This window comes from Mus caroli, chromosome 11 (genome assembly GCF_900094665.2).
Source record: "Mus caroli chromosome 11, CAROLI_EIJ_v1.1, whole genome shotgun sequence".
Lineage (NCBI taxonomy): Eukaryota > Metazoa > Chordata > Mammalia > Rodentia > Muridae > Mus > Mus caroli.
Genome location: NC_034580.1, coordinates 91550901 through 91562070, shown reverse-complemented (window position 1 = coordinate 91562070; position 11170 = coordinate 91550901).

The window sequence follows — 11170 nt, the reverse complement described above, 5'->3', positions numbered from 1 at the left end:
AAAAAAAAAAAAACAAAAAAAAAACAAAAACAAAACAGCCTGGTCTTACAAAGTGAATTCCAAGCCAGCCAAGGCTACACCGTGATGCACTGTTTCAAAAAACAAACAACAACAAAATAAAATAAATTAAATGCTTAAATGAAATTGCCACATAACAAGTTTAATCAGTAAAAATGAAAACTAAAATTTTCTTGTTTGTATTAAAAATAACTGTGGTCTGAACGACTGTAAGGCTCATCTATTCCATTCCTACAGTGTGAGCAATACCAAGGAAATGCTGCCGGCCTCAGTCAGGTTGCAACCAGCCGGCTGACTGGGGTAGCACCAACATAAGAAGGGCTGGCTGAGACATTTTCATACCTTCCCCTGAGCCAGATGCTCCTCCAGGAATCACCCCTCCCTGAGGCAAGGTACAGCTTATGTTGATGGTAACCAGGAGCCAGCAGCACCAGTGACTCCGAACCTTCAGTTCCTCGGGCCTGGTTCCAGATGTGCACACCAAAATAAGAGCTCATCCAGAATAAGAGTCTTTCATATTCTAGCAGCCTTGTTGCTATGGAACACACTGTTCTCATGATGGGGAACATGAGTCTGAGAGGCCATGATGAGTCTAAGGTCATGCAAGTGAGGAGGGAGCACAAGGCTTGGCTGGGGTTGGGCTCCTGAAATCAGCTGATATTCTGGAAGCAGCTATGCAAGAAAAGGGATAGTCCAGTCAGCAAAAGACTCTAGCCATGTAATGTCTTTTTTCTTTGTTCTCATTTATTCGTTCCTGAGACACAGGTTCCAGCCATTGTCTTCAAGGAGACCATGGTTCCATATCAGCATTGAATCTAAGGCTTGGAAATGGCTTGGGGGTGTTGGAGGTACCTTTGGAACCTTAGTGCTAATGTCAGGAATCATGGTGCTTACTTGTAATCCCCATACTCGAGAGTTGGATGCAGAAGGATCAGGAGTTCAAGAACATCCTTGGCTACATGAGATGTCTCAAAGAAAGAAAGGCAACACAGGGGCCAAAGACATTGTTTAGTGGTTAAGAACATGTGGTGGTTTGAATGAAAATGGCCCCCATGAGCTCATATATTTGAATGCTTGGTGCCCAGTCAGTGGAACTGTTTGGTAAGGATTAGGAGGTGTGTCACTGGGGATGGGATTTGGGGCTTCAAAAGCATAAACCAAGCCCAGTCTCTCTCCTTCCCTCCCTCTCCTCTGCACTGTGAATCAAGATATCAGTTCTCAACTTAGTACCATGGTAGCACCTAGTCATGGATGGGTTCGCCCTCTGAATCTGCAAGCAAGTTCCCAATTAAATGTCACTTTTATAAGTTGCCTTGGTCATGGTGTTTTGTCAGGGATATAGAAAAGTAACCAATATGCTGTCAGTGATGTTGCACACCTTTAATCCCAGCACTTGGGAGGCAGAGACAGAGGTCAGCCTGGTCTACAGAACTAGTTCCAAGACAGCAAGGGCTACACAAAGAAGCCTATTTTGAAAAACCAACCAATCAACCAACCAAACAAACAAAAAGTCACAAATACAAAGTGGCATCGATCATGCTGATGACCCAAGTTTGGTCCCCAGCATCCAACTAAATGGCTCACAGCTGCCTGAAACTCTCATTTCAGGTAACTGATGCTCTCTCATGGCCTCTCTGGCACCCGAGTGCACATGGTGCACATAAAACCCACTCAGGCACACACACATAAAGGAATCTTTAAACCATCTTTTTAGGACTGGTGAGATGTCTAGTGGTTTGAAGTACTGGCTGTTCTTTCAGAGGACCCAGGTTCAATTCCTAGCACCCACACAGTGGCTAACAATCATCTGTAACTGCAGGTACCCAGCACACAAGTGATACATAAACATACATGTAGATAAAACACCCATACACTTAAAAGTAAATCTTTAAAAATCGTTTTTTAACACACTATATATATATATATATATATATATATATATATATATATATATATATATAAATGATTGTATATATATTGTGTATAAAATTGGCTTGGCTTAGGGAGTGGCACTATTAGAAGATGTGGCCTTGTTGGAGTAGGTGTGTCACTGTGGGCAAGGGCTTAAGACCCTCTTCCTAGTTGCCTGGAAGTCAATCATCCAACTAGGAGACTTCAGGTGAAGATGCAGAACTCTCAGCTCTGCCTGCACCTTGCCTGACTCTAGATGCTGCCATGCTCCCACCTTGATGTTAATGGATGGAACCTCTGAACCAGCAAGCCAGCCCCAGTTAAATGTTGTCCTTAACAAGACTTGCCATGGTGTCTATTCACAGCAGTAAAACCCTAACTAAGACAATGTGTATATATACATACAGTAATAAAATTGTATATATGTATATATACATATATAAAGTCTCTATATATGTGTGTAATAGCTTTGTTATTAGTGTATATAAAATATACATATATATTTGAAGACAGGATCTCATATAGCTGAGACTTGCCTTGAACACCTCAGCCTCTTCCCTCTCCCTTCCAAGTGCAGGGATTGGTATACCACACTCAGCTTGCAAATCAGTTTTCTTGTAAATTTTCTCCACTGCAGAAAACTTAAAAACGGATTGGTAACTCAGGCTTGAAATAACAAAACTAGCTGGGTAGTGGTGGCGCACGCCTTTAATCCCAGCACTTGGGAGGCAGAGGCAGGTGGATTTCTGAGTTCAAGGCCAGCCTGGACTACAGAGTGAGTTTCAGGACAGCCAGGACTATGCAAAGAAACCCTGTCTTGAAACAAACAAACAAACAAACAAACAAATAAACAAACACCCTGCTGGGTAATACAAGCTCTATAGTATAAACAGAAAACAGCCCCTCTGTGCGGTCCTCTGCATGCAAGGCCCTAAAGCATCTCCAGCCCAAATGGTAAACCTGCTGTCTAGGCCATGTGACCCAGCTTGGCACTGCCACCCCAGGGTGGCTTCTCTGGTTAGGCTAAGCAACACTCTAGGAACACTGACTGTGTGCTCTCGAACACTTCACGCCATAGCCCCCCAAACACTGTGATATCAGGGAGATTCCTGGGTCGTCCCCAGGGTGTGAGCACATTCGAGCCCAGCATGGTTCTGTCTGCGGGTGGGTGTGCCCTGCATTGTGGTGCTTATTTACATCGGTGTGTATTTCCATCTACACAATAGGCCAGTGTGTTTCGGAATGTGCCCACAGTCACACAGCTGGCTGGGTTTGTGTGGACTGTAAGAGCGCAGGAGGGGGTGGCAGGGAGAACACTGGGTGCCTTTAAGGTCCTTTGGAAATAAGTTACTGGCCACAGCTGCTAAATCCCCAAGAGAACTAAAAATTGAACTACATATAATGATGCTAAAATGACTTTCTCTCTCTCTCTCTCTCTCTCTCTCACACACACACACACACACACACACACACACACACACACACACACACTATCTCTTCCTCTCTCCCTTATGTGTCCCTGGCTGACCGAAAATTCTCTATGCAAGCCAGACTTTGACCTCCTCATTCTCTTGCCTCAGCCTTCTGAATGCCTAGACCACAGATGTGAGTTACAGTAACAGCTCCAATTTCCATTCTCTTTCTACTCCTGTTTCCTGGGAGCCTTCTCTGTGCCCCATGCATGCTGATGACAGAGGTGACCATCTCCCAGGGGCCCTGACATGCCCACCTTCTGGTGTCCATTCCAGCATGAAGTGAAGGGCCATCACTTCCAAGGCTGAGTTCCAAGGCTGCGACTCTGCCTTCACAGGCCCTGGGCCTAGGGCAAGCAAGCAGCTGCTGAGTCCTGCAGCCCTGAGAGGCCCTTGTCAGAGAGGACCAGGCTTGCTGGTCCTTCACGAATGAGCCTGGACACACTCTACCCAAGCTGGCTTGGAGAGGGCCACAATCTGAGGAGGACTCGGGTGCTTTAGAGATGAATACTTGCTGGTGTGAGCTGCGAGATTTGGGGTGGGAGATTTACTGGTGGGGGAGGGTGGTACATGCCTGTGAACCTACGTAGTATGAAGTAAGATCAGAGTTTAAGTCCAGCCTGGGCTATGTGTGTGAGACCTGTCTCAAACACATACGCACTTACATGGGGCAGGGGTAATGACTAAAAGTGCGGTGAGCCAGGAACACCGGACCTAAAAGGGAACATTTAAACAAAGACTTGGGGCGCTGGTGAGATGGCTCAGCGGTTAAGAGCACCAACTGCTCTTCCTAAGGTTCTGAGTTCAAATCCCAGAAACCACACGGTGGCTCACAACCATCTATAATGAGATCTGACTCCCTCTTCTGGAGTGTCTGAAGACAGCTACAGTGTAATAAATAAATAAATATTAAAAAATAATAATAATAAAAAAATAAGCAAAGACTTGGGCCCAGCGAGATGGCTCATCCGGCTAAAGTCCTTGTGTCACAGTAGGTCTGCTTCAATTCCCGGAAGCCACAGTGCGAGGAGAGAACTGACCCTGGGAGTTGTCCTCTGACCCCTACGTGTGCATCATTGCCCTGGTGAGTCTGCACCCATACACACAGATATAATATGCACGAAAGGATGATAGCATACATTAATTGATAAACATCTGAAATGGTAGAATGATTGATAACAGAAAACAGTTCCAGCTTGGTGTCCGAGCCTGGAATCCCAGCGTCTCAGAAGCTGAGGCTCTGGGATCCCTCAACCTAATGACTTGGGGGCTTGTCTCTGCCAAACAGAAATAAGGAGAGAGGAGAGAATTAAAAAAAAAAAAAGGAAGGGCTACACAGAGAAACTCCGTCTTGATAGACAAAGACACACACACACAAGAAAAAAAAGGAGGGAAGAGGGAAGGGGCCCGGGGAAAGGAGCAGTCAGGGGAGGAGCTTGCGGGTGCCAGAAACTGCAAGGACAGGGGTCCCGAGATGCAGACATGGCTGGGTCATGCGGCTGTTCTCACCTCACTTATTTTGCCATCAAAGTTATTGTCCTCATTGGGCTTAGGTCTGGCCATTTCCCACCAGAAGTGGGGGGGGGGGCAGGTGGCGGCGTGCAGAGGCCTTGTTGCTCTCCTGCTGTCTCCCTAAAAGGCCGGGGGCCCTACATCTTAGCTCCTTGACTTCATTCCTAGGAGTGGGTCTCCTGGTCTCCGAGGCTGGAAGCAGCTGTAGGACCATGTTTTCAGGCCCTGGAGGAGAGTGGGTCTGGAACCCATTCCGGGGAGGCTCCAGTAGAACACAATGAATGCCACGTCAGATGGACATCCAAGCTGTCACACAGGAATGCTGGTGACTCACAGTCCCCGTTCTACCTGCCACCCTCAGTCTCAGGATGCCCGACACATCCACAGCAACTTCTCAGAAACCCTGGGTTTCCCTTGAGCAAGCCTGTGCCCAGAGTAACTGTGTTTTGCAGGTCAGGATAGACAGAGAGTGTGGCAAGCCTGTAAGACACAAAGGACAGAAGGACAGAACGCTGAAGTCGAACGTATATAAGCAGTGGAGTCTAGAAATGTAGCTCAGTGGGAGAGTGCGTACATAGCAGATCCACAAGTTCGAGGCCTTGGGATCAGCTACTGGCAGCACATAAACTGAGCATAGTGGTGTACATCTGCAATCCTAGCACACAGGTGGATGCAGGGGGATTGCAGATCATTATACTTTTCGTGGCAAAGCAAATTTGAGGTTAGCCTGATCTAAATGAGACCCTATCTCATGAAACAAACAGGAAGACATCCGGAAATTGGAGCTTGGGCTGTCCTAGAAAATGGAGAGCTCAAAGTAACCAAGAGCCACCCCAAGTCTCCATCCCTGAGAGCCTCCTAAGAGACTCACATACCTCAAAGTGGCTAGAGGAGTCTTTTGTTTATTCACTTATACATATCCTTTCAAAAATCCTGTCCATGAAGGCCTATTGTCTGCCAAGTGCTAGGAAACAAAGGAAACACAAAAGAGGAGCCATCCGGGGAGTGCTCTCAGTTGCCCAGGGAGACAGACCAGGGCACGGATGAGGCCACTGTGCCCGTGGGGAGCCCATCCCAGGTCAGGATAGACGCGTGTATGTGCTGTGATGTCAGGCTGCAAGACTTCCATGAGGAGCAGCTTCTAAGCTGAGACCCAGAGAGCAAGAGGAAGTGAGGTGAGGGAAGAATACTGAGGGGAGGGAGAGCTGGGGAAGGGTCCTGAGGTGACAGAAGCAGTAGAAAAGGACACACCCACACAGAACACATATACACTCACTCATTCACACGCATTCATACACACAGATGCTCACTCTCACACTCATACCAGTTTACACACTCATATACTCATTCACACACCTGTTTCACATACACATACCTGTCACACACTCACACCTGTCACACACGCATACATTCATACCCACACATTATACATTCATACACACATATGCTCACTCTCACACATATACATGTCACACATACTCATTCACACATACACTTACACACGCACACACATACCAATCATATGCTCATTCACACACACACACTCAGACTCACTCTCCCACATACCTGTCACACACACACACTCACATACATACTCATATACACCCTCACACCCTCACACACATATGCTCATTCTCACATACATATATGTCACACATATACTTATTGAAACACATGTCACACACACTCACATATACACTCACACATATATCTATCACACATTCATTCATACACACACACACACTCAGACTCACACACATACCTGTCACCACACACACATACTCACACACACACACATTTATTCTCACACATACACATACACTCATACACATACTCACACCCATCACACACACAAAATCAATCAATCTCTCTCTCTCTCTCTCTCTCTCTCTTTCTCTCTTTCCCTCCATGACCCCATGGCTGAGCTCTAGAACACAGGCAGGATAACCCAGTTCCTATGGTGTAGGGTGTGCATGTGTGTTGGGGTGGAGGGCAGGTAATGACAGGCTCTCAGTTGCTCTGCACCCCACCCAGCCCAGCAGACACTGGGGTCAGGCTTTGAGGATGCTATCCCTGTCTCTTGTGGGTAAGGACTCCTCAATGTAGCCCACACTGAGCCAGCTTCTCCCTGGGGTCCTCCCAGGGTGGCAGGCCTCCTCCCAGAGCCCCAGTGTCTAAGATAGCAGGGCAGCTTGAAGACTGTTTATGAAAGGCCAGTTAGGTGGGGATGGGCAGGGCCCTTGGGAGCTGTGACTGTGGCTACAGATAGCAAATAGGGTGGGGAAACATGTGTAAATTACAGCTCCCAGAATAGAGGGCCACAGGGAGTGGCGGGGCCTCTTACCAAGGAAGCCCTGGCAGCCTGCCTCGCATGTCTGGGCTCCAGGCACTGCTGGAGGCTGAGGCCAGTGACCACATGATGGGCTTGTGGTGTGTGAAGAGCTGTCCAGCCCAGCCAGCCAGGTCATGGCAGGGAGACTCGTATGACTAGAGAGAGAGAGAGAGAGACCTGCCAGTTGTGAGCTTCTGGTAGGGGGATGAGTGGCAGGAGAGGGAAGGTCTAGGATGCAGGCAGATGACATCTTGCCTGCCCCTGGAAGGAGAGGAGATTGTCCTTTCAATGTCCCTGTGGCTGTTTCATCCAAGTGTGTGATCCTCTAAGAATAACTGGAATGACAGGCAGAGTAATAGTAGCCGTGTGTCAGGCTGTTCTCAGCAGTGACACACATCACGGTTCATCTCCTGTGCTGCTGATGTGTTATTATCTTCATTTACAGACATGGAGACCAAAGCCCTGGAAATTAAAAAAAAAAAATGTATCAAGTGACCTCAGGTGAACTCAGACCCGAGCCCAGGTATGACAGCCGCTTACCATGCTGGGCCTCAGATTCTGCTGTCTCATAGGATCACGGTCACTTTCCTCATACTGGCCTTGGTGGTTTGAATGGAGATGGCTCTCATAGGCTCATCTATTTGAGTGCTCAGTCAACCACATAGTGGAACTGTTTGAAAGGATTAGAAGGATTAGGCGGTGTGGGCTTGTTGGAGGAAGTGTGTCACTAGGGGGTGGGCTTTGAGGTTTCCTAAGCCCATGCCAGGACCAGAGTCTCTCTGCTTGCAGATCAGGAGGATGGTGTCAGCCATTGCTCCAGCTCAAGCATGCCACCACGCCTCTCACCATGATGACACTGGACTGAGCCTCTGAAACTGTAAGCCAGCCTCCAGTTAAATGCTTTCTTTTATAAGAGTCATTATGGTCATGGTGTCTCTTCCCAGCAATAGAATAATGACTAAGGCCAGGTTTCAGCTGAGCTTTGGTTGTTTCCTAGACTGGAGGCTTCAGAGGCAATGACTGGGCCCTGGGTAACCCTCATTCAGGCTGCAGATGGCTTTAGAGCCTTTCAGAGCGGTGGCCACGCCAGGACAGTAGCAAGTTCTGAAGGGCTTCAAGTCCGGAACACAGTCTAAGACACATTTTACCCAGTCCAGGCCTGTTTTCCCATTGTAAGCTGAGGGAATTGTGGGTCTTCATAGGATCCTCTGGGAGTCTGATGTCATGCATGCTTTAACTATTTAAGTACTTCGTTGTTTGTTTTGAGACAGGGTCTCTTGTAACCCAGGCTAGCTTCAAATTTATAATATAGTCAAGGATAACGTTGGACTCTCAGTCCTTCTGCCCGTATCTCAGAGTGCTGGGATTACAATGGATGGACCATTACACCTGGTTTATGCAGTGCTGGGGCTTGAACCAAAGGCTTTGTACCTATCAGGCAAGCACTGTGTCAACTGAGCTATACCCTTAGCCGAGGTCTTTGAAGGTAGTCTATCCACAATGAAACTTCTAAGGAAGGAAAATATTTTAGACTTACTGAGTATGGGTGTTGTGATGGTTTGTATATGCTTGGCCCAGGGAGTAGCACTATTAGGAGGTGTAGCCCTGTTGGAGTAGGTGTGTCACTGTGGGTGTGGTCTTAAGACCCTCAAAGTCTTAGCTGCCTGAAAGTGAGTCTTCCACTAACAGCCTTCAGATGAAGATGTAGAACTCTCAGCTTTACCTGCACCGTGCCTGCCTGGACTCTGCCGTGCTCCCACCTTGATGATCCTGGACTGAACCTCTGAACCTGTAAGCCAGCCCCAATGAAATGTTCTTTCTAAGACTTGCCTTGGTCATGGTGTCTGTTCACAGGAGTAAAACCCTAACTAAGGCAGGTGTATTGTTTGCATGTACACCACATGTGTGTCTGGTGCCTATGGAGACCAGAAGAGGACATCAGATCTCCTCAAACTAGAGTTGCAGATGGTTGTGAGCTACCATCTCACATGGGTGCTGGGAATCAAACCCAGGTCCTCTGGAAGAGGAGTCAGTGATCTTAACTGTGGAGCCATCTTTCTACCCATGGAAGTTGACTATTCAAAGGGGCAGTGATGCCGAGCTTACCAGGGCAGCTCACCTAGGTTCCCATGCAGCATCTTTAAAGTGAAGAATTAATGCCTTTGTGTATCCTTCTTAACATTTTTATTATTTCGCTTATGCATTTGTTTAGTGTGTGTGTGTGTGTGTGTGTCTATGTGTATGCACATAGGCCATGGTGCACAGTTTCTAGATGGGAGCTGGCTCACTCCTTCTACTGTGTGGGTCCCAGGGATTGAACTCAAGGTTTGGCAGCAAGCACCTTCACCCGCTACACCATCTTGTCTCCCTCTTCACTTGTTATTTTTTGGAGATATTTGGTTTTCATCAAAGAGGTAGTTTCAAGCAGTGTACACACCTGTTTTCGTTCTTTTTGAGGGTTGTTTTGTTTTGTTGTTTGTTTTGTGGAGTTTTGTTTGTTTGTTTGTTGTTTTGTTTTGTCTTTGCTTTCAAACTGCCTGTTAGCCAAGCTGCTGGGTTTCAGCTGAGCTTTGGTTGTTTCCTAGATTGGAGGCTTCAACAGGCAAGGACTGGGCCCTGGGTAACCCTCACCCAGGCTGCAGATGACTTTAGAGCCTCCTGCCCTCCTGTGCATATTTCTTAATGGCATGCATGAGCCTCTCAACTTCCTCTAGGGATGTGCTGCAAGGAGCCCTAGGGGCTGGAACTTGATGACTCATCTGGGGAACCAAGGGCAGGTTAAGGGCACGGAGCCCGGAAATGGGAGGGAGAGGACAGCAGGTCTGAAGCTTTGCGGACATTGGGTTCTGACAGCTGTTGCTGTCCTCTAATCCCCCAGCTTGGTATCTGCTGTGAGTTGGCAGCCCAGGGCAGGGACCACACCCTCTCTCTACCTGCTCCTCCGGAGCCCTGTGGCACTCCCTTTCTGCAGGAGGCCTTCCTTCCCCCGCCCACTAGGTTCCCTATCAGCCCCATGGTGAGGTGAGGCACTGTTTCAACCTGGCACCTGACACTGTCCTGTGAGATTTACCCTTGTGCTGTTCTAACTGCCTGCAGCCCAGTAACAGACAGCAGGAATGCCAAGGTCCATGAGATCAAGCTCCTGGGCCCTGTGAGTGCTCTGGAGGAGTCTCTGAGGGCTGTTAAAGGGAGTCACTCATGTTATTCATGAACTGATGCCCAGAGTGTACCACCCGTATCTGGTTCTATCCTGAACACCAGGGAGCTCCTGCCCAAAGGGAAGTGCTTGGGGAGTGTGCAGATACCATAGGATCACAGATACTGTGGGAAACATGAAGCAACCAAAGGCACAGGTGACCTTTACCTATCGGGAAGTAGAGGAACCTACCCTGACAGGATGCTGAGCACAGGGCAGGAAGTGGGTGCAACCTTGCAGACATGAAGGGAAGTGGCTTTCTGCAAAGGGAAGTGCAAGGACTCAGGCAGGAACCCCAGGGGTGTTTGAGAGCCATGGGAACTCAGCCTGGATTGCAGGGAGCCATGGGGACACTGGATGGATGGAGTTGTCACTTAGAGGAAAGCAGAGTTGATGAATGATGGACAGAAAGTTTGGGTGTGAGATCATTGTGAACTCTGGCTCTTGCCTCTCAAACCAGTTACAAGTGTTGAGCTGGGGGCTAGGGCTCAGACCCCAATCTGTGGCCCAAAGGGGCTGAGGCATAGCTTCTCTGCTCCTCATTTTGCCCAGCTTCTCTTCTCTCCTGTCGGAGCATCATGGAGAGGACTTCTGTCTCTCTTTGGCCATGTTCTCATACCTGCCAAAGGCCATTGGTCCCTTCTTTGTAGCTCTTCTCTCTCCAGCTAAACTGAGAACGGAAAGGGAGGCTGCATATGGAGCCTTTAATCTCCTGGATCATTTGTCACC